Consider the following 23,941-nt stretch of genomic DNA (forward strand, 5'->3'; position numbering starts at 1 on the left):
CTCCAGCTTCCAGTGTGTAACCACCAGTCTCTTTCCTCTGGGTTGCAGAATACTTGTGGTTCGCCTGCAACTTTGACTTCGCCTCCTTCTGCGGTTGGACCACGGAAACGCGCTCCGGCGCAGAGTGGCTCATCCAGACCAGCGGCGCTCCGACCGCACACAGACTGCCGACTCTCGACCACACGGGTAAGACGTGTGTTCGTACAACTGAGTGTGTTGCAGCAGCTTTTTAACAAGAATTCCAAACAAAACCACCCCATGTAAAAAATGTCCACCATGTTGGAAGAAACACTTCAATTCATAATAATCCAGCATAAAACGTTGACAAGTACTCAGAAGTGTAACAGTACATGGATTTGGATATCTAATAGGGCTGTCGAAGTTAATGTGTTACCGCATGCGATTAACCACAAAAAAACGTATTACCATTTTTTCGGACCATAGGGCGCACCGGATTATAAGGCGCACTGCCGATGAATGGTCTATTTTCGATCTTTTTTCATACATAAAGCGCACCGGATTATAGGGCGCATTAAAGGAGTCATATTATTTTATTTTTTTTTCTAAATGTAAAACACTTCCTTGTGGTCTACATAACACAGGGGTCACCAACGCGGTGCCCGCGGGCACCAGGTCACCCGTGAGGACCAGATGAGTAGCCCGCTGGCCTGTTTTAAAAATAGCTCAAATAGCAGCACTTACCAGTGAGCTGCCTCTATTTTTTAAATTGTATTTATTTACTAGCAAGCTGGTCTCGCTTTGCTCGACATTTTTAACTCTACGAGAGACAAAACTCAAATAGAATTTGAAAATCCAAGAAAATATTTTAAAGACTTGGTCTTCGCTAACTGACAAAGAAACAGATAACAGATTTGGTGTCCAGTTCAAAGTGTGACATGATTTATTTAAAAATTTGAGAGTTGACTTTTGTATTTTACATGAGTTATTATTTGTACAAACATGGTGCAAAGTAATTAATGATTTGTTCAAAAATGTTAGTGGCTAGCTAGTTAAAATGGGATATTGTGATTTCACAAGACTGTCTTAGAAGTGATCATTTGAAAATTTTCAATTTGAAAAATGTGCACTTAGAGAAAATATAAAAATAAAGTGTTGCATATTGATATTTATCTGTTTCTATATATATTTATTGTGAGAAATCATTAAGATGATCAGTGTTTCCACAAAGATAAATATAATTAATTATTAATAACATAGAGTTAAGGTAAATAGAGCGAATTGGCTATTTCTGGCAATTTATTTAAGTGTGTATAAAACTGGTAGCCCTTCGCATTAATCAGTACCCAAGAAGTAGCTCTTGGTTTCAAAAAGGTTGGTGACCCCTGACATAACATGTAATGGTGGTTCTTTGGTCAAAATCTTGCACAGATTACGTTTTACAGATCATCTTCAAGCCGCTTTCTGACAGTCGCTTCCGGATGCACCATTTTGTGGGCGGTCTTATTTACGTGCCTTACCTTCGGCAGCGTCTTCTCCCCGTCATATTTGTTGTAGCGGTGTATCGTGCAAAGACGGGAGTGGAAGAAGTGTCAAAAGATAGAGCTAACTGTTTTACTGATATTCAGACTTTACTTAAATCAATAACGGAGAAGCATCTCCTCATCCGGAAACAACAACGAGGCCGGAAATGTGTACCATGAAAAACCGTCCGACCGCAACTCTAATAACTAAAGTTCCTTGGGTGAATAATGTAAACTCACTACACCGGTATGTTTTAGCGCTTTCATGGCGAGTTTACTGACGGATATAAGTAATAACTTTATACTACTTTATATTAGAAATGGCAACAGCGGAGGATTAATGTCCCATAACAAGAAGATAGGGAAAAAGAAGAAGCTTATCAACTACGGTGTCGGCACGGACTACAAAGGCGGAGGCGCGCAATTTTTAAGGATTTATGCAGATCGCAAATACAGATCAGCAGGTACCAGAAGGTAAGAAAAGTTGCCTTTGCATAATATTGCGAAACAAAACGCCAGATATGTCTTACCTTATACACACACCATAATAATACTTGTATGTTTAATGCGCCGACAATCCATCAAGCGGTGCGGCTTCATAGCTTACCAAAGTCGTACTAAAACAATTTGATGGATTTTTGAGCGCCGTGTGTAATGTTCTATATTTTCAATGGAAAATTTTAATGTTGGTGTTGTTTACTTGTGTCATATTGCTATCATATTGCAGTCTACACATATCTCTTATATTTGACTGCCATCTACTGGTCACAATTATCATTACACCATGTACCAAAAAAAAAATGGCTTCAAGGTCGTTAAGCAAAACCAGAATTATTCCAAACATTAGACGCACCGGGTTATAAGCTGCACTGTCGAGTTTTGAGGGAAAAAAAGGATTTTAAGTGCGCCTTATAGTCCGTAAAATACGGTAATCATGTATTTTTATGCAGATTATTCACCCAATTTATTTTGACCGCACATGCTCCTTTACCTTAAATGTGGATTGTTACCTGAAAAGGGTTGTTTTATTGATCAGTCATTAGGTCAATGTGCAAAGATGATTGAAGAGACTCCCATTGGTGTGCAAATTTCACTTCAACTTAGATAAAACTGTTACCAAATTTAAAACAAATAAATGACGTGGAAAAAACGTTTAAAAATGTTCCTGTATGACATGCTAACAATAAAATTGTTTCTGTCCAAGTAACTAGGTCTTTTTTAACTTAATTTAAATTATGCAAGCGAGTATTAACCTGCAATTAGTCGTGATTAATCCAAATTCAAAAGTGTGATTAATGTAATTTAAAAAAATTTATGGACAGCACATTTGCATCCAAAAGTTGCTGTCCTTTTTAAATTAAGCTACATTATGCAAACTAGTAATAACATATGTTTAATCGTGATTAATCCAATTTCAAAAGGCTGAGCAATCTTTTTTTTTTTAATAAATAATCGTTTGACAGCAAATTTGTGTCCAAATATTGGGGTATTTTTAAATGAATTTAAATTACGCAAGGCAGTAATAACCCATGATTAAATGTGATTAATCCAAATTCAAAGGTGTGATTAATCTGATTTAAGAAAGAATCATTTGATAGCGTATGTGTGTCTTTTTTAAATTAAACTAAATTATGCAGCAAGTAACCTGTGATCAATCGTAATTAATCAATTTCAGAACCCAAAATCAAAACTGTAATTAATCCAGTTTAAAAAAAACTTTTAAACTTTTAAAATGAATTTAAATTATGCGAACAAGTAAAAACCTGTGATTAACCCTGATTAATTCAAATTCAAAAGTGTTCAAAAGTAATTTAAAAATTAACCGTTTGACAACACATTTGTGTTTATATATTGGGGTATTTTTATTTTAGATTATGCAAGCAAATAACCTGTGATTAATCATGATAAATCCAATTTCAAAAATCTGGTTTATCTGATTCAAAATATTAATTGCTTGACTGCACATGTGTTCCCAAATATTGTTGTCTTTTTAAATTAAGCTAAGTTATGCGAAGGAGTAATTACATGTAATTAATCGTGATTAATTCAATTGCAAAAGTGTGATAAATCTGATTTAAAAAGTAATCATATGTGTGCAAATATTGGGGTCTTTTTTTTAAGTTGATTTAAATTGTGCAAGCGAGTATAATCCAAATCAAAAGTGTGATTAATCTGATCAAAAAAATGTTTGACAGCACTAATGTTGAAGTATTTGGATCAGTAGAGAGGTGTACGGAGTTCCCACACCTTACACATTAAGTGGGGGACAGGAAGTGTTTGCAGGGGTGTCAAACTCGTTTTCATTGAGAGCCACATCCAAGTTATGACTGACTTTAAAGGGCCGCTTGTAACAATGAATATATATAAATATTAGTGTATAATAATAATAATAATAATAATAATAATAATAATAATAATAATAATATAATAATCATAATAATTTTACATAATTGTATGTGATTAATATATTTTTTACGTACAAATGAACTTGCTTTAAAATCATAAGTCAGGTATGACAAGCAGATATTTTTCAAGTATCTATTTTTATTATAACAAAAAATGTCTATAATATATGTTAATATGTTTGTTGCATGATCAGATTATATTAAAGTTTAGAAGACATGCAACTGCATGCAGTACATGCATATTGAAAGAAAGAACATTCATCCATTTTCTACCGCTTGTCCCTTATGGCAAATTATTATATGCACATTATTTACAGGCTTTCGTGGGCCACATAAAACAATGTGGCAGGTCAGATCTGGCACCTGGCCTTGAGTCTGACGTCTGTGGTTTACGGCATTACGCGGCTGCTCGGTAAACAAACACAATCCAGTTATTGGCTAGCGAGAGTGCCAAGGAGAAGCCGGAGTTTGAAAACCCCCTTCAGTCGATAAAGTCACTTGTTCTGCTGCTTGACCTAAGATCAAGTGCTGAGATACGTAAATGTGAAAGACAAGTGGATAATATGGCAGCACTTACCCTTTTAATACTGCAATACTTCTACAAATGGAATAATAACTCACTCTTCAAACTCTGACTTTTGTACTTGTCTGCATCCTTTCACTTAATAAAAAAATAAACATTCTAAACCATTATATATTCTAAAATGTCATTTGAATAAGAATGACATTTGTTGGAAAATTACCTGCCAACTGCTTGCGGTGTTTTTTTTTTAATTTTTCAATTTGTTTACACAAAATTAGTTTAAAGTACACCAAAAATGGCATATCGTTAACACCTCTAATCAAGTCTATTGATGGTTTTCATTGCCAGCCAAGTCATTCAAATCATTTTACAGATTATTAAAGCTTCTCCATAAACGAACAACCTCACGTTTTCTTCACCTGTGACTTCCTGTAGGCATCCACATGGACTATGTCAAACAGGAAGTGATATTTTATAGAGCATTAGCCAGCCTTCGGAGATGGGAAATCATTCATGTAATGTTTTCACATAAGCTGCAGCTTTGAAAAGGCTCACCTCACCTTGACGTTACCAACAGCTTGAATAAAAGAAAAATAGAGGTGAAAGGTCAAGTCATATCCTGAGTGGTGCTTTGGGGAAAATCCTTGAATTTGATGTTGGAGCGTAAGTAGAAAGATGACAAAAGAGATGGAAAGGTGAAATGAAATGAAACATTTTTAATAAAACATTCTCCAGGTGCCAAGGTGAGGGGAAAAGGTGTTAAAATAAGGAGAATATGTGTAGAAAGTAAGAAGTCATGTTGGTGTTTTATTATGTTGATGACTTTTTTGGAATGTTGGCTGTCATTCACAGTCCTAATTTGAGACAAGCACACATATGTTTTTCTTTTTTACGCATTATAATTTGTAAATAAACACTATAGAAAGTTGTCTATAAAGCGCTCTAAAAACATCCAAAAACTTCCATCAATGTTTTATATACTGCTGTAAGTACATATGTGATGTAGTAACGAGCACATCCACATTAACATGTACTATTTACATATTTTGCTCATTTGAAGCATACAGCGGCGTATTAATTCCACATCGCATCACAACGTTCGCTATTTCCTTCAACAACAACAACTAATACTAATCATGGCAGACTTCATGAGAGACAACAATGACAACTTTGGGACCCCCCAGTGCAGTCCATAGTGGGGCCAATGACTACTTTGTGACAAATGGCAATCCACAACTTTATATTTTTGAGCCTGAATATACGGAGGACGATCTACAAGCTTTAGAAGCTGAGTGATAAGACAATTACCGTAATTTCCGGACTATAAGCCGCTACTTTTTCCTTTTCGTTCTGGTCCCTGCGGCTTATACAAGGGTGCGGCTTATTTACGGCCTGTTCTTCTCCGACACCGACAAAGAGGATTTCGGTGGTTTTAGTACGCAGGAGGAAGACGATGACACAATGATTAAAGACTGACTTTTCATATACCGGTAGGCTGGTTATTTTGATAACGTACAGGCGAGCACTTTGTATTACTTTGCACCGTTGTATTATTTGTACTCTGCACGAATGCTGTTTGCCATGTCAAAGATGCGAAAGTTTGATTGAATGATTGAAAGATTTATTGTTAATAAATGGGACGCTTTGCGTTCCCAAACAGTCATCTCTGTCCCGACAATCCCCTCCGTGGTAGCAGGAACCCCTATATACTACGCTAATTACACATCAAAACCCTGCGGCTTATAGTCGGGTGCGGCTTATACATGGAGCAATCTGTTTTTCCCCTAAATTTAGCTGGTGCGGCTTATAGTCAGGTGCGGCTTATAGTCCGGAAATTACGGTAGCACTATTGCTAAGTGCTAAACAAGAAATACAAACTATGAACATAATAAAACAATCACTTACTGTACAAGGCCTGCTCTCACTGGGATGCCAACATAGACTTAGACTTCCTTTTTATTGTCATTCAAATTTGAACTTTACAGTACAGATAAGAACGAAATTTCGTTGCATTAGCTCATGGTAGTGCAGGATAAAAAATCAATAAGGTGCAGCTATAAATAAATAGATTACTGTACTGATAAATATATTGCACTTTTGCATATGCATCCACGTTTATGGATGTATGTTATATTGTCTTTATATTTTTTATATATATATATATATATATATATATATATATATATATATATATATATATATATATATGTATATATATATATATATGTATATATATATATATATATACATATATATATATATATATATATATATATATATATACGTATATATATATACCTGTATATATATATATATATATATATACCTGTATATATATATATATACGTGTATGTATATATATATATATATATACGTGTGTATATATATATATATATATATATATATATATATATATATATATATATATAAGTGTATATATATATATGAACCACATTTTATCACATTCATCTGGATCCACACAACTCAATTTGCCCAGAACAATGTGCTTACAATTCTCAATATAATCATCATCAGTAGAGATGTCCAATAATGGCTTTTTTGCCGGTATCCGATATTCCGATATTGTTCAACTCTTAATTACCGATTCCGATATCAACCGACACCGATACATACTGTCGTGGAATTAACACATTAGTATGCCTAATTTTGTTGTGATGCCCCGCTGGATGCATTAAACAATGTAACAAGGTTTTCAAAAATAAATCAATTCAAGTTATGGAAAAAATGCCAACATGGCACTGCCATATTTATTATTGAAGTCACAAAGTGCATTATTTTTTTTAACATGCTTCAAAACAGCAGCTTGGAATTTGGGACATGCTCTCCCTGAGAGAGCATGAGGAGGTTGAGGTGGGCGGGGTTGGGGTGGCGGAGTTGAGGTGGAGGGGGTGTAGCGGAAGAGTTAGTGCTGTAAGGGGTTCTGGGTATTTGTTCTGTTGTGTTTATGTTGTGTTACGGTGCGGATGTTCTCCCGAAATGTGTTTGTCATTCTTGTTTGGTGTGGGTTCACAGTGTGGCGCATATTTGTAACAGTGTTAAAGTTGTTTATACGACTACCCTCAGTGTGACCTGTATGGCTGTTGACCAAGTATGCCTTGCATTCACGTGTGTGTGTGTGTGTGAAAAGCCGTAGATATTATGTAATTGGGCCGGCACGCAAAGGCAGTGCCTTTAAGGTTTATTGGTGCTCTGTACTTCTCCCTACGTCCGTGTACACAGCGGCGTTTTAAAAAGTCATACATTTTACTTTTTGAAAACCGATACCGATAATTTCCGATATTACATTTTAAAGCATTTATCGGCCGATAATATTGGACTGCCGATATTATCGGACATCTCTAATCATCACTAAGTCATATAAGTCATTCATACTTACATTCTAAATAAGCCGAGACCTCACTATACCGAACCAAAATATTAGATTTGTACAATTTCTTAAAATGCTCAATGTTTGAACAGTGTTTGAGTTCATCAATCAGGCTGTTCCATATTTTCACCCCACAGACTGTTCAGTTGAAGAATTAACAATAATCCTCGCGCAGGTAAAAAAAATAAAAATAAATAAAATAAAAAGTGGCCGCAAACGAGTGTATTTTCGTGTCTTTCTCGCAATCAATGTCAAAGTTGACCAACTTCTTGGTTTTAACCACATCCTTCTACTATACAAATGGGATGCGTGATTTATGATCTACGATTAATTAACTTTCACAAACTCAGAGGCGATGCAACAGCTTACCGGCTCAGTATGTCAACAGCTGCGTAATGTACCGTAGTTACGATGTGTCCAGGTTGCCGTAGTTATGATGTGTCCAGGTTGCACCGTAAGGTGTATTATGAAACCGATCCAGTATGGCATCGCCATTGACTTCCAGGAAGAGGCTGGATGACAACCTCGAAAGAGTGGTGACAACTGGAGAGACAGTTGACAGCCTGGAAAGACGGCAACCGGGGCAGGGAGGGGTAGCATCCCAAGCTGCAGCTCCTGCAAGGGAGCACCCATATAACGCTGCGAAAAACCCTGAAGACACATAAGATCAAGATAGGCTGCCTGAGGAAACCCGTGGTGCAACGCACAGGGCCAGTACCTTGTACGGCCCTGATGAGACGGAGGAGGACCCAGGCCCGGACACTCCCCACAGTGCCTGGAACCTCCAAGCACCACCGGCGCAACCCCGGGGCAGACCGTCGGAGGGGGGACGCGTGGCGTGGAGCGCTACCTGGACACAAGTCGAGGGACTGATCACCCTCGGCTGGGTCGCCCGGGAGAGGGTGTTTGATTAAGACCCGAAACACCCTATGACCCCGGGGAGAATCACTGATGATGTGTCCAGGTTGCACCGTAAGGTGTATTATGAAAACAAACTAACCACATCCTTCTACTATACAAATGGGATGCGTGATTTATGATCTACAATTAATTAACTTTCACAAACTCAGAGGCGATTTGATTGATTGATTGAGACTTTTATTAGTAGGTTGCACAGTGAAGTACATATTCCGTACAATTGACCACTAAATGGTAACACCCGAATACGTTTTTCAACTTGTTTAAGTCGGGGTCCACTTAAATTGATTCATGATACAGATATATACTATCATATATACTATCATCATAATACAGTCATCACACAAGATAATCACATTGAATTATTTACATTATTTACAATCAGGGGTGTGGAGGGGGGGGGGGGGTAGGACATGGACATCAAGTAGTGGACATAGAGAGAGAGAGAGAGAGAGAGAGAGATCAGAAGGCATAAGAAAAAGTATCTGCGTTTGATTGTTTACATTTGATTATTAGCAATCCGGGGAGGGTGTTAGTTTAGGGTTGTAGCTGCCTGGAGGTGAACTTTTATTGCGGATTTGAAGGAGGATAGAGATGCCCTTTCTTTTATACCTGTTGGGAGCGCATTCCACATTGATGTGGCATAGAAAGAGAATGAGTTAAGACCTTTGTTAGTTCGGAATCTGGGTTTAACGTGGTTAGTGGAGCTCCCCCTGGTGTTGTGGTTATGGCGGTCATTTACGTTAAGGAAGTAGTTTGACATGTACTTCGGTATCAGGGAGGTGTAGCGGATTTTATAGACTAGGCTCAGTGCAAGTTGTTTAACTCTGTCCTCCACCTTGAGCCAGCCCACTTTAGAGAAGTGGGTAGGAGTGAGGTGGGATCTGGGGTGGAGGTCTAGAAGTAACCTGACTAGCTTGTTCTGAGATGTTTGGAGTTTAGATTTGAGGGTTTTGGAGGTGCTAGGGTACCAGGAGGTGCATGCGTAATCGAAAAAGGGTTGAACGAGAGTTCCCGCCAGAATCCTCAAGGTGCTTTTGTTGACCAGAGAGGAAATTCTGTAGAGAAATCTCGTTCGTTGGTTAACCTTTTTGATTACCCTGGTTGCCATTTTATCACAGGAAAGGTTAGCCTCTAGAATGGAACCTAGGTTGGATGCAGCAGCTTACCGGCTCAGTATGTCAATAGCTGCGTAATGTACCGTAGTTACCGCTGAATACGACTCTGCTAAAAGTAGTTCCTCAGTGTTAGCGCTTATAATGACAAGATTGTCTATATTTGGTAAATATTCAGGTCACGACATGTACAGTAAATGGAGTACTGTTGGCGGTTTTGAGATGTTTTCTTAGAGGGCTTGTGGGCGGAATAGATGGATCCCATTATCTACACTGTTAGCCACCTCCTACTTGCCGTTTATTAGAAATTATAATGCATTAAAAAAAAGTTTAAATTGGGATTGTGAATGATAGGCAAAGTTCCCCTTTAAGCCTGCCTTCTCAGTCCTTTACTTACCCTGTCCTGTGCTGCCCCCTGCAGGACGAGTAGGGAATTTCATCTACATGCAGCTGAGCGAATCCTGGGTGACGAGTGGAGAAGAGGAGAGAGTGGCGAGGCTGTCCAGTCTGCCCGTCACGGCCCCGGATGCTCACCTGTGCGTGTCTTTCTGGTACCACATGACGGGTCAGCACCCCGGGGTGCTGCACATCAGACAGGACAAGGAGAGAGAGGAGCAGAGGGGAAGCATCCTGTGGACCGTCAGCGGCCACCAGGGGGCGCGGTGGAGGGAAGGACGAGTTCTACTACCCAGATCTGGTGTCCCCTACAGAGTACGTCTTTTCTGGCTTTTATGTTGCTGTCTGTATGTGAAGTCTGAACCGTGTGGTGTCTCCAGGTGGTGGTGGAGGGCGTGGCCGACAGACGCAGCACAGGACACATCGCTGTGGACGACATCCAGGTTTTGGACGGACTCAACAGTGACTTCTGTAAAGGTATTTCCTCATGTACAGCACTGCAGTTCTTTCATTCATGTTCCCTGGTTCTTGTTGTATTTTCCACTCATGGCTTTCTTCGGCTTCCTGATTGGTTAATATGGTTTGGTAACACTTTAGTATGGGGAACATATTCACCATTAATTAGTTGCTTATAAACATGCAAATTAGTGACATATTGGCTCTTAACTAGTCATTATTAAGTACTTGTTAATGCCTTATTCTGCATGGCCTTATTATACAACCTAACCCTAACCCTAACCCTATTATTAAGTACTTGTTAATGCCTTATTCGGCATGGCCTTATTATGCAACCTAACCCTTACCCTAACCTTATTATTAAGTACTTATTAATGCCTTATTCTGCATGGCCTTCTTTTACAACCTAACCCTAACCCTAACCCTCTAACCCTTACCCTAACCTTATTATTAAGTACTTATTAATGCCTTATTTTGCATGATCTTATCATACAACCTAACCCTATTATTAAGTACTTATTAATGCCTTATTCTGCATGGCCTTCTTATACAACCTAACCCTAACCCTAACCCTAACCCTATTATTAAGTACTTATTAATACCTTATTCTGCATGGCCTTATTATACAACCTAACCCTAACCCTAACCCTATTATTAAGTACTTGTTAATGCCTTATTCGGCATGGCCTTATTATGCAACCTAACCCTTACCCTAACCTTATTATTAAGTACTTATTAATGCCTTATTCTGCATGGCCTTCTTTTACAACCTAACCCTAACCCTAACCCTAACCCTATTATTAAGTACTTATTAATACCTTATTCTGCATGGCCTTATTATACAACCTAACCCTTACCCTAACCTTATTATTAAGTACTTATTAATGCCTTATTCTGCATGGCCTTATTATACAACCTAACCCTAACCCTATTATTAAGTACTTATTAATGCCTTATTCTGCATGGCCTTATTATACAACCTAACCCTAACCCTAACCCTATTATTAAGTACTTACTAATGCCTTATTCTGCATGGCCTTCTTATACAACCTAACCCTCTAACCCTAACCCTCTAACCCTATTATTAAGTACTTATTAATGCCTTATTCTGCATGGCCTTATTATACAACCTAACCCTTACCCTAACCTTATTATTAAGTACTTATTAATGCCTTATTCTGCATGGCCTTATTATACAACCTAACCCTAACCCTAACCCTCTAACCCTATTATTAAGTACTTATTAATGCCTTATTCTGCATGGCCTTATTATACAACCTAACCCTAACCCTAACCCTCTAACCCTATTATTAAGTACTTATTAATGCCTTATTCTGCATGGCCTTCTTATACAACCTAACCCTCTAACCCTAACCCTAACCATCCATCCATCCATTTTCTACCGCTTATTCCCTTCGGGGTCGACTCTAAATTACTTAGAATATGTTCCCCTAGTGTCCAAATAACTCTAAATTAAGTGTTTGTTACTTTAGAATATGTTCCTCATACTAAAGTGTTAGCTACGGTTTTATAATCAGGTGTTACAGCGCCACCTGTTGCTCTGACTATGATTTGTGTGTCTTGTTTTTCACTTTCAATGACTCTTTGTCTTCTTTAGATCCGGAAGTTTCTCCATCTCCGCCCACTGAGATCTTCATCTTGCGTATGTTTCCAGCTGAGTTTCTCATATACAGTCATGGTCAAAAGTTTACCTACACTTGTAAAGAACATAATGTCATGGCTGTCTTTTGAGTTTCCAATCATTTCTACAACTCTTTTTTTTTTTTGTGATAGAGTGATTGGAGCACATACTTGTTGGTCACAAAAAACATTCATGAAGTTTGGTTCTTTTCTGTTTCATCTGACATAATTCACATCACATGGACAAAGATAAGACCTTCTGGAGGAAAGTTCTGTGGTCAGGTTAAACAAAAATTTAGCTGTTTGGCCACAATACCCAGCAATATGTTTGGAAGAGAAAAGGTGAGGCCTTTAATCCCAGGAACACCATCCCTACCGTTAAGCAGTTAAGCATGGTGGTGGTAGTATTATGCTCTGGGCCTGTTTTTCTGCTAATGGTACTGGTGCTTTACAGAGAGTAAATGGGACAACGAAAAATAAGGATTACCTCCAAATTCTTCAGGACAACCTAAAATCATCAGCCCGGAGGTTGGGTCTTGGGCGCAGTTGGGTGTTTCAACATGACAATGACCCCAAACACACGTCAAAAGTGGTAAAGGAATGGCTAAATCAGGCTAGAATGAAGGTTTTAGAATGGCCTTCCCAAAGTCCTGACTTAAACATGTGGACAATGTGAGCGTCTTCTAGCCTAAGAGTGTTCAACTTTGCGGTAAAAAATGTGTTTTTGGGAAACTATCAAAAACATGACTAGTTGTTTGGACTATCTGAACTGTGGCACACAGGTGCAAAATAACTCACTGTGGAATAAGGGACATAACACACCAGACAAGGCTTCAGAAGACGAAAGATACCCAGGCAAGATGGAGCTAATCTCATAGTCGCTCAATGCTATCAGTGGCCTAGTGGTTAGAGTGTCCGCCCTGAGATCGGTAGGTCGTGAGTTCAAACCCCGGTCGAGTCATACCAAAGACTATAAAATGGGACCCGTTACCTCCCTGCTTGGCACTCAGCATCAAGGGTTGGAATTGGGGGTTAAATCACCAAAAATGATTCCCGGGCGCGGCCACTGCTGCTGCTTACTGCTCCCCTCACCTCCTAGAGGGTGATCAAGGGTGATGGGTCAAATGCAGAGAATAATTTTGCCACACCTAGTGTGTGTGTGACAATCATTGGTACTTTAACTATTGACAAAGTGTTTTCCAGCATATGTTATTCTTGTTCTGAAATTGTCATGTATCCATCAAATCTGCTGTTGAAACTTGGACTATATAACCAACATATAAGTTGATTGTAAATTAGGGGCGGGACATGCTTTTTTCCCCCGTATCCCTTTTCGGTGTGTGCCGTTGCATGTCTGTCAAATTACAAAGAGTGATGAAGTGTTGCTATGTACCAGGGGTCACCAACGCGGTGCCCGCGGGCACCAGGTAGCCCGTAAGGACCAGATGAGTAGCCCGCTGGCCTGTTCTAAAAATAGCTCAAATAGCAGCACTTACCAGTGAGCTGCATCTATTTTTTAAATTTTATTTATTTACTAGCAAGCTGGTCTCGCTTTGCCCGACATTTTTAATTCTAAGAGAGACAAAACTCAAATAAAATTTGAAAATCCAAGAAAATATGTCAAAGACTTGGTCTTCACTTGTTTAAATAAATTCATTAATTTTTTTACTTTGCTTCTTATAACATTCAGAAAGACAATTTTAGGGAAAAAAATACAACCTTAAAAATGATTTTAGGATTTTTAAACACGTATACCTTTTTACCTTTTAAATTCCTTCCTCTTCTTTCCTGACAATTTAAATCAATGTTCAAGTAAAAAAATGTTTTATTATTGTAAAGAATAATAAATACATTTTAATTTAATTCTTCATTTTAGCTTCTGTTTTTTCGACGAAGAATATTTGTGAAATATTTTTTCAAACTTATTATGATCAAAATTCCAAAAAATTATTCCGGCAAATCTAGAAAATCTGTAGAATCAAATTTAAATCTTATTTCAAAGTCTTTTGAATTTCTTTTAAAATTTTTGTTCTGGAAAATCTAGAAGAAATAATGATTTGTCATTGTTAGAAATATAGCTTGGTCCAATTTGTTATATATTCTAACAAAGTGTAGATTGGATTTTAACCTATTTAAAACATGTCATCAAAATTCTAAAATTAATCTTAATCAGGAAAAATTACTAATGATGTTCCATAAATTCTTTTTTTAATTTTTTCAAAAAGATTCGAATTAGCTAGTTTTTCTCTTCTTTTTTTCGGTTGAATTTTGAATTTTAAAGAGTCGAAATTGAAGATAAACTATGTTTCAAAATTTAATTGTCTTTTTTTTGGTGTTTTCTCCTCTTTTAAACCATTCAATTAAGTGTAAATATCATTAATTATTAATAATAACATAGAGTTAACGGTAAATTGAGCAAATTGGCTATTTCTAGCAATTTATTTAAGTGTGTATCAAACTGGTAGCCCTTCGCATTAATCAGTACCCAAGAAGTAGCTCTTGCTTTCAAAAAGGTTGGTGACCCCTGCTATATACAATGTCTGCCGGAATAAATAAAATTCATTCATTCATTCAACATGTGGACAATGCTGAAGAAACGAGTCCATGTCAGAAAACCAACAAATTTAGCTGAACTGCACCAATTTTGTCAAGAGGAATGGTCCAAAAAATTCAACCAGAAGCTTGTGGATGGCTACCAAAAGCGCCTTATTGCAGGTAAACTTGCCAAGGGACATGTAAGCAAATATTAACATTGCTGTATGTATACTTTTGACCCAGCACATTTGCTCACATTTTCAGTAGACCCATAATAAATTCATAAAACAACCAAACTTCATGAATGTGCTCACAAAAAAATAAGAGTTGTAGAAATGATTGGAAAGTCAAGACAGCCATGACATTATGTTCTTTACAAGTGTATGTCAACTTTTGACCGTAGTGATTTATTGTGGTGTGACACGCTGGTGACCCCATGTGCTCGTTGTCCCCCTCGCAGCCATGGACTCTCTGTCGCAGGACACGGGCGACGTCGACGACCCGAGCAACATGCTGAAGACGCTGGACCCCATCCTCATCACCATCATCGCCATGTCGGCGCTGGGCGTCTTCCTGGGCGCCATCTGCGGCGTGGTGCTCTACTGCGCCTGCTCGCAGGGTGCCATGACGGACAGGAACTTGTCCGCCCTGGAGAATTACAACTTTGAGCTGGTGGACGGCGTCAAGCTCAAGAAGGACAAGATGAACGGACAGAGCAACTACTCGGAGGCGTGAGGTCGGCGCCGAGCGGCAGGCGGTGCTCTGCCGGGACCGTCGATCAAGAGCTTGGAGCTCCGGGCGGCTTGAGGCCGCCGACGGGACTTCAGGATGGGCTGACAGCGAGCAGACGCCATCTTTTTTTCTACTCAGGAGTGTCAGTGGAAGGGACTGACCAGTAGGGGGCACTGTGTGTAAAGAAACTGTACAGCAAAAAAGAAGATTTCTATTTGTTTTTTGTTTTTTTTGTGTGAGTGTGTTGACTTCCTGTGATCACGTGCTGGTGTTGAGCGCAAGTCAGTAAACAAAATCATGTTTTTTTTAAACAGAAATGACCTTAAGTGTGTTTGCGTTCATGCACGTCTTCATTTAACGTGTGTGTGTGTGTGTGTGTGTGTGTGTGTGTGTGTGTGTGTGTGTGTGTGTGTGTGTGTGTGTGTGTGTGTTATGGTAATGCTTACTTAATGGTGGACATCGCTCTGTTTACACAGTCACCTTTAGGGGACCTCTGACGGTATGGGGACAAAAAAAACAGGTCCCCTAAAGGGAAACCTTTTTAAATGATAGTCAGATCCATTCTGAAGATGCCTAAGTGATTTTTAAGCTTTGGCCCATAAAACATGTTTACTGGTTAGTTTGAGTGTGAGACATTTGCACAGCAGCCCCCTCATCGGGCTGTAGCTGGTACTGCACTCGCCGCTCTGCTCACACTTCTTCTGTGTGAATCACTTCCACCTGGTCCCCATAACGAAGGTGGTTTGTCTGCAGGAGATTATGCAAAACTATTTAAATTTGGTCCTCCATGAACCATTTTAACTCTTTTTCCCCCCCAGGGTCCCCAGTAAGAATGATCAGCACATTACTTCATCAATCCAGAGATTTAAAGACGTGTATGAGCTACCTGGGCAGTGGCCATTTTACATCATTGTTTTTATGCCTCCACAACCTGTAGAAAGGGTGGTCCCCACAAGTGATGATCAAAAACTTGGTCCCCATTCCAAATGATAACCAGTGTGTGTGTGTGTGTGTGTGTGTGTGTGTGTGTGTGTGTGTGTGTGTGTGTGTGTGTGTGTGTGTGTGTGTGTGTGTGTGTGTGTGTGTGTGTGTGTGTGTGTGTGTGTGTGTGTGTGTGTGTGTGTGTGCACTTGTCTCACCGTCCTTGTGTGGACATACACTTGATAAACCACCCTTTCTGTGAGGACCTTTTGACTTGTGAGGACATTTGCCTGGTCCTCACAACTACAGAAGTAAAATATTTTTTTTACTTTGTGTGTTTTGCATTCTGAAGTGAGGTTGCAACTAGGGATGTCCGATAAATGTTTTAAAATGTAATATCGGAAATAATTGGTATCGTTTTTTTTATCGGTATCGTTTTTTTTTTGTTTGTTTTTTTTGTTTGTTTGTTTGTTTTTTGTATGAAATCAACATAAAAAAAACACAAGATACACTTACAATTCGTGCACCAACCCAAAAAAAACTCCTTCCCCCATTCACACTCATTCACACAAAAGAGTTGTTTCTTTCTGTTATTAATATTCTGGTTCCTACATTATATATCAATATATATCAATACAGTCTGCAAGGGATACAGTCCGTAAGCACACATGATTGTGCGTGATGCTGGTCCACTAATAGTACTAACCTTTAACAGTTAATTTTACTCATTTTCATTCATTACTAGTTTCTATGTAACTGTTTTTATATTGTTTTACTTTCTTTATTATTCAAGAAAATGTTTTTAATTTATTTATCTTATTTTATTAATTTTTTAAAAAAGTACCTTATCTTCACCATACCTGGTTGTCCAAATTAGGCATAATAATGTGTTAATTCCACGACTGTATATATCGGTTGATATCGGTATCGGTAATTAAAGAGTTGGACAATATCGGAATATCGGATATGGGCAAAAAGCCATTATCGGACATCCCTAGTTGCAACTCTTTACTCCCATCTAGGGCTAGATATATATTCTTTCATCATTCTAGCTATAGTGGAAAGGGGGGCCCTCACAACCTACTAACCAAACGTGGGTCCACACAAAGTAGGAAAGACGTGTATGTGTGTGTGTGTGTGTGTGCGTGTGTGTGTGTGTGTGTGTGTGTGTTCCAACAGTGCCTTTTTCGCCTGCATCTTTTTTTGCCACCTTGTTTTCTTCACACAACACACACTTAGGAAATGTTTTTGACATGTTCTAGACCGTGTTGCTGTTGGTGTGTGTGTGTGCGTGCGCTACAATGGAGGTGTTACGTCGTCCACATTATTGTGTGGTTCCACAGCACACGTTCTATCATGTTGTACATAAGTTTTAATATATTTCTACTAGTTCTGCTTTCTAGAGAACACCTCTTCGTCGCCGCAGTACTCTTTCAAGCGGACGATTCCCCAAAAGTCTTTTTTTTTTTCTAAGTAATGTGACGTTTTTTGTTTGGTGAATCGTTGTGGTCCTTTGGGTTCTGTCGTTATGATGACTGAGGCGACTGAGCAAAGACTCGTGGGTTGTCTTTCAAACAGGGTAACACTGGACCCCCCCACCAAGAAGGGAGCGAGGGTCTCTTCAGGGTCATCCGCGTTGCGAGAGTAGATGCTGACGGCCTTGGTTGCCATGGCGATGTTGTTGCGTCGCCTCTCGGAAGGGTGGTGTTGGCTGCAGCATCCTCAGACTATGTGGTCGCGTGCTGGCAGGTGGAACACTTGTTTGACGTCATTTTCATGAACAATGGCCACAAACTACGGCCGAGATGTCACAAACAGCACTTTTCATTTGCAATGTATACACTTTACTTATGAATACTCATTTCAAAATAATATGTTCCGGGGTCAAACTGTGACTACTCTAAAACCATCATGTACAGGCAATGTTTTAAGTCGCATTTTAACATGCTCAACTGTCACACAAGTGAATACATGACATTTAAACTGAAATAGATTTAATTGTATCACCCAAATAGTTCAATATTGGAACTACTGCAATGTTTTTATTATTTGAGTAGTCTGCAACAAATAGATTAGGCAATACTCGTAAACACTTTATGATGGGACTGTCTGTGAATGTAACTTGTCGCTACAACTCCATGCAGCATATGGCATTGTGACTTCATAACACACCTCATACACACTCGCTCTGCCAGAGAATAATAAGATGTAGCAGGAGGAGTCAGCGTTGCCATTTTAGCGATTTTCTCACTATAGTTAGCAAATATTTAGGCCCTTTTGGATTCAAAAACCACCCTAGTGACTTTTTCTGGTCTTATGGGGCAATTTTTGAGACTGCTGTTGCTGCACGTTGTGACATCAAGAAATAATCTTCATTTGGATTTTCTAAGCATTTTTGTTTCGTTTTCATGGTTTTCCCCCACTATTTGTTTCCATGAAAGTTATGCAAATTAGTTGCCATTATTATCCCACACCCCTGCAATCCACCGCCACAAATAGATTGCAGTCCTGTGAGAAACTGAATAGATTATCTTGTTTTTGTTTTTTGGTTTATTTTACAAAAGTACTTTTGTTTCAAGTCAACATTGATCAGTTTTAAGACAAATATTAGTTTTAATGTGACACACATGAACTTGATTGGGTGTTAAGTTGACCGAGTGAACTTTTTTTGTATGTGATGCTGACTCAACAAGAAGTCTGAAAGGATGCTGCAGGACTCCACCTAAAAAAAGAAATGTTGCACTGAAATGTCGAGAAGTCTTATGAACTTATGGTTTAAGGAAAAAAAGAACAGTTGTTTTTTTTTAAACACGCTTTCATGAAGATGTTTTAATTCTGAGATGTACAATTTTAACCAGGAAAAAAAAAAGCTTATATATGGTGAGATTTTTGTAACGTTATTGATGGATCTTTGTGCCAGAGTTTGTTTGCCTTTTCTTTGTTTGTTTTTCCAACCTGCTTCTGCAATGTTGCTGTCTCCTGCCCGGAAAAGGAAGACAAAAATGGGAGGCCTTAAGCGATTTAAGAGAAGAAGAAAAAAATGGTATTTTCTGGTCAACGCCCAGATTGATCTCATCTCTGTTGTTGACGTCTACATTCCAAAGAATTGGATCAAATAAATGTTTGCATTAAATGTGACAATACGTGTTACTCTCTTTGCTGCTTTATTGGATTGTTTTGTGCTCACAGTGCTTACAGTACCTTAAAATACATGAAAATGTGTTTGATGTTGTAACCTATTTTTATGGGCTTGGCTCTTTGTGATGTTAAGTTCCTGTTATAAGCTGTTATACAGTATATGCCTTCAAAATAAGAGCTCAAGGCATATACTGTATAACACAGGGGTCCCAAACTTTTTGACTCGTGGGCCGCATTGGGTTAAAAAAATTTGGCCGGGGGCCGGGCTGTATATATATATATATATATATATATATATATATATATATATATATATATATATATATATATATATATATATATATATATATATATATATATATATGCATATATATATATATATATATATATGCATATATATATATATATATATATATATGCATATATATATATATATATATATGCATATATATATATATATATATGCATATATATATATATATATATATATATATATGCATATATATATATATATATATATATATATATATATATATGCATATATATATATATATATATATATATATATATATATATATATATATATGCATATATATATATATATGCATATATATATATATATATATATATATATATATATATATGCATATATATATATATATGCATATATATATATATATATGCATATATATATATATATATATATATATATATATGCATATATATATATATATGCATATATATATATATATATATGCATATATATATATATATATATATATGCATATATATATATATGCATATATATATATATATATATATATATATATATATATATGCATATATATATATATATATGCATATATGCATATATATATATATATGCATATATGCATATATATATATATATATGCATATATATATGCATATATATATGCATATATATGCATATATATATGCATATATATGCATATATATATATATATATGCATATATATATATATATGCATATATATATGCATATATATATATATGCATATATATATGCATATATATATATATATATGCATATATATATATATGCATATACATATATATGCATATATATATATGCATATATATATGCATATATATGCATATATATATATATATATGCATATATATGTATATATATGCATATATATATATATATATGCATATATATATATATATGCATATATATATATATGCATATATATATATATATATATGCATATATATATATATATATGCATATATATATGCATATATATATATGCATATATATATGTATATATATATATGTATATATATATGTATATATATATGTATATATATATATATGCATATATATGCATATATATATATATATGCATATATATATGCATATATATAAATATATATATGTATATATATATGCATATATATATACATATATATATATATGCATATATATATATGCATATATATATATTTATATATATGCATATATATATACATATATATATGCATATATATATGCATATATATATGCATATATATATATGTATATATATATATATATGTATATATATATGTATATATATATATATATATATATATATATATATATATATATATATATATATATATATATATATATATATACCGTTTTGACATTCAACATTGTCACGTTATCAATGGGAAAATTCATTTTTAGACAATATGATTTGCCTGAGCGGCTAGGAGACACCGAGAGTAACAAGCGGTAGAAAATGGATTAGAAAGGAAAGATTTTTAAAAATAAATAAAAATAAATAAATAAAAACATTTTTAAACTTGGGACTTCCCGTGGGCCGGATTTTGGATGCTGGGGGGCAGGATCCGGCCCGCGGGCCGTAGTTTTGGGACCCCTGGTATAACAGCTTATAACAGGAACTTAACATCACAAAGAAGCAACAATATTTTTGTATTATAACAATTATACTGTGATACAATTTAAAATAATCGAGATAATATACAATATGTATATCCGATACAAAAAAAATTATAAATTATAACATTAAATACAAACCAAAATTCTGAAAATAATGTAAATAAAGGCCTGATTTATAATAAACGCCAGATAATCCGTAGTTGTTGAGTATTTTTTAATAAATAAATGTTTTGACAATGCATAAACGCTCTAACATGTCTGCTTCTGCGCATGCGCCAAAATCCATCCATATCTGGGGGTTTGGCGACCCAGGTGTGTTTGTTGCGTTGCCCGCTACGTGCCGCTGCAGTCGCTGGGCGGGCGGGGTCTCCATTACACGAAGAAGAGGAGGTTCGTTTACGGTGGGGGGGCAAACAACACCACCAGGGGCAAAAAGACTTCCTCGCAGGGAGGAAGGAATAAGGACGATTGTGGGGTGAAACGTGCTCTTACCAGTCGATGACTCCTCGCTGTTGTGTCTATTTTGTAGGCGATGACTAAATATTAGCGGCAGAGACCAGCCCCGCTCTTAAAAAGTTGGCACATCTTGACAGGAAACCAAGCGAACACCGACAAGCTCTTTGCTAACCTCCCCTCGCTACCGACAAGTTGAATTATCTTTTTTTAAAGAAGACATTTTAAGGATTAAATGTTACTGTGACTCCAAGACAAAAACGCGTCAATAACAAGGTGAGTTTTGCTTCTCTTTACACTTTGTGAACCTTTTGTGAGCACGCCTTGTTAAAAGCATGGAGACAGGACGACAAAAGGAGGAATGTGTGTCTTCAGGCCATAACTTTTGGGTGTGGATCAACTTCATCAATAATTAAGCGTACTAAGGCTTCAACTCCGCGTTTAATTTATCAAGTTAGGTAGTCTGCTCCTCGAGTGAATGTTTGTACCCAAAGTAAGTCACTTGGTCTAGTCAGAGTAGATCTGACCCAACAGTCCAGTTGCCCTGAGATAATACACATTGTTGCCGTTTGTTTCAATGTCTCTAAAAGACACGCTATTTCTCAATAATAACGTCAATATTTGTTTAGGTTTTATTGTTTTTATCAAATACTGCTGTTGTCTTATATTGTTACATAATTGCGCGTAAACCTGGTCGATTGTGTACTAGTTTTAATGTTAATAAATGAGAAAAATAAAAATGTTCTTCTTCTTAAATTGGGCTGTCTAGCTCTCTGTCGCCCCCTTAGGTCCACAGTGGTATCACAGGAATAGCAGTACTAGCTAGCCTAGCGGCTACATATCAACAACAAACCACTTTTTCAACTATTATTTCTGCACTATCCCTTGGTACGTATAGTGTATGTACTGTAACCATACTTGCCAACCCTCCCGATTTTCCCGGGAGACTCCCGAATTTCAGTGCCCCTCCCGAAAATCTCCCGGGGCAACCATTCTCCCAAATTTCTCCCGATTTCCACAATATTGGGGGCGTGCCTTTAAGGCACTGCCTTTAGCGTCCTCTCTCACCTGAAACCTTCACCCCTTAACAGCCGCATGCTGTCCAGGCGTCCCCTTTTCCTCCATATAAACAGCGTGTCACATAATAATGTAGCGTTGGACGGGTGTAACAATGGTTTTTACTCGAAGATGTCAAGAAATGCTGACACGTTGTATGATCTTTTAACTGCTTTAATGATAACGTTAATTTCAAACACACACACACACGAGTGAATGCAAACCATACTTGGTCAACAGCCATACAGGTCACACTGAGGGTAGGCGTATAAACAACTTTAACACTGTTACTTATATGCGCAACACTGTGAACCCACACCAAACAAGAATGACAAACACATTTCGGGAGAACACCCGCACCGTAACACAACATAAACACAACAGAACAAATACCCGGAACACCTTGCAGCACTAACTCTTCCGGGACGCTACAAAAACATCTACGGCTTTTAGAGCTCAGTGCACAACTGCACACACAACAAGAAGGAGACGAAGCAGAAGAACGAAGAAGAGACATGGCGACGACGAGAAGAAGAAATACGCTTGCAAGTTCCAAAATGATTGGAAAAAAGAATTTCATTTCATCCAGGGCAGCTCGAAGGGGAAGGGGTAGGCTGCCTGCACCTTAGCCTCGCCCCCTCCAACCACGCCCCCAACACACAACACAGGTCTCAAGGTTGGCATGCATGACTGTAACCGAATTTACCTAAATATGTAACATATATATATATATATGCGGTAGAAAATGGATGGATATATATATATATATATATATATATATATATATATATATATATATATATATATATATATATATATATATATATATATATATATATATATATATACA

At 37.1% G+C, this 23,941-nt stretch overlaps 2 pseudogenes; both read left to right on the top strand.

Moving 5' to 3' along the window:
* LOC133631077 (neuropilin-1a-like) overlaps window positions 1-19,652 on the top strand; it is a 216,985-nt pseudogene extending 197,333 nt beyond the window's left edge.
* Window positions 19,653-21,954: 2,302 nt separating this feature from the next.
* The window catches only part of LOC133631079 (integrin beta-1-like), a 63,363-nt pseudogene continuing 61,376 nt past the window's right edge, over window positions 21,955-23,941 (top strand).

Source organism: Entelurus aequoreus, linkage group LG16 (genome assembly GCF_033978785.1).
Source record: "Entelurus aequoreus isolate RoL-2023_Sb linkage group LG16, RoL_Eaeq_v1.1, whole genome shotgun sequence".
NCBI lineage: Eukaryota > Metazoa > Chordata > Actinopteri > Syngnathiformes > Syngnathidae > Entelurus > Entelurus aequoreus.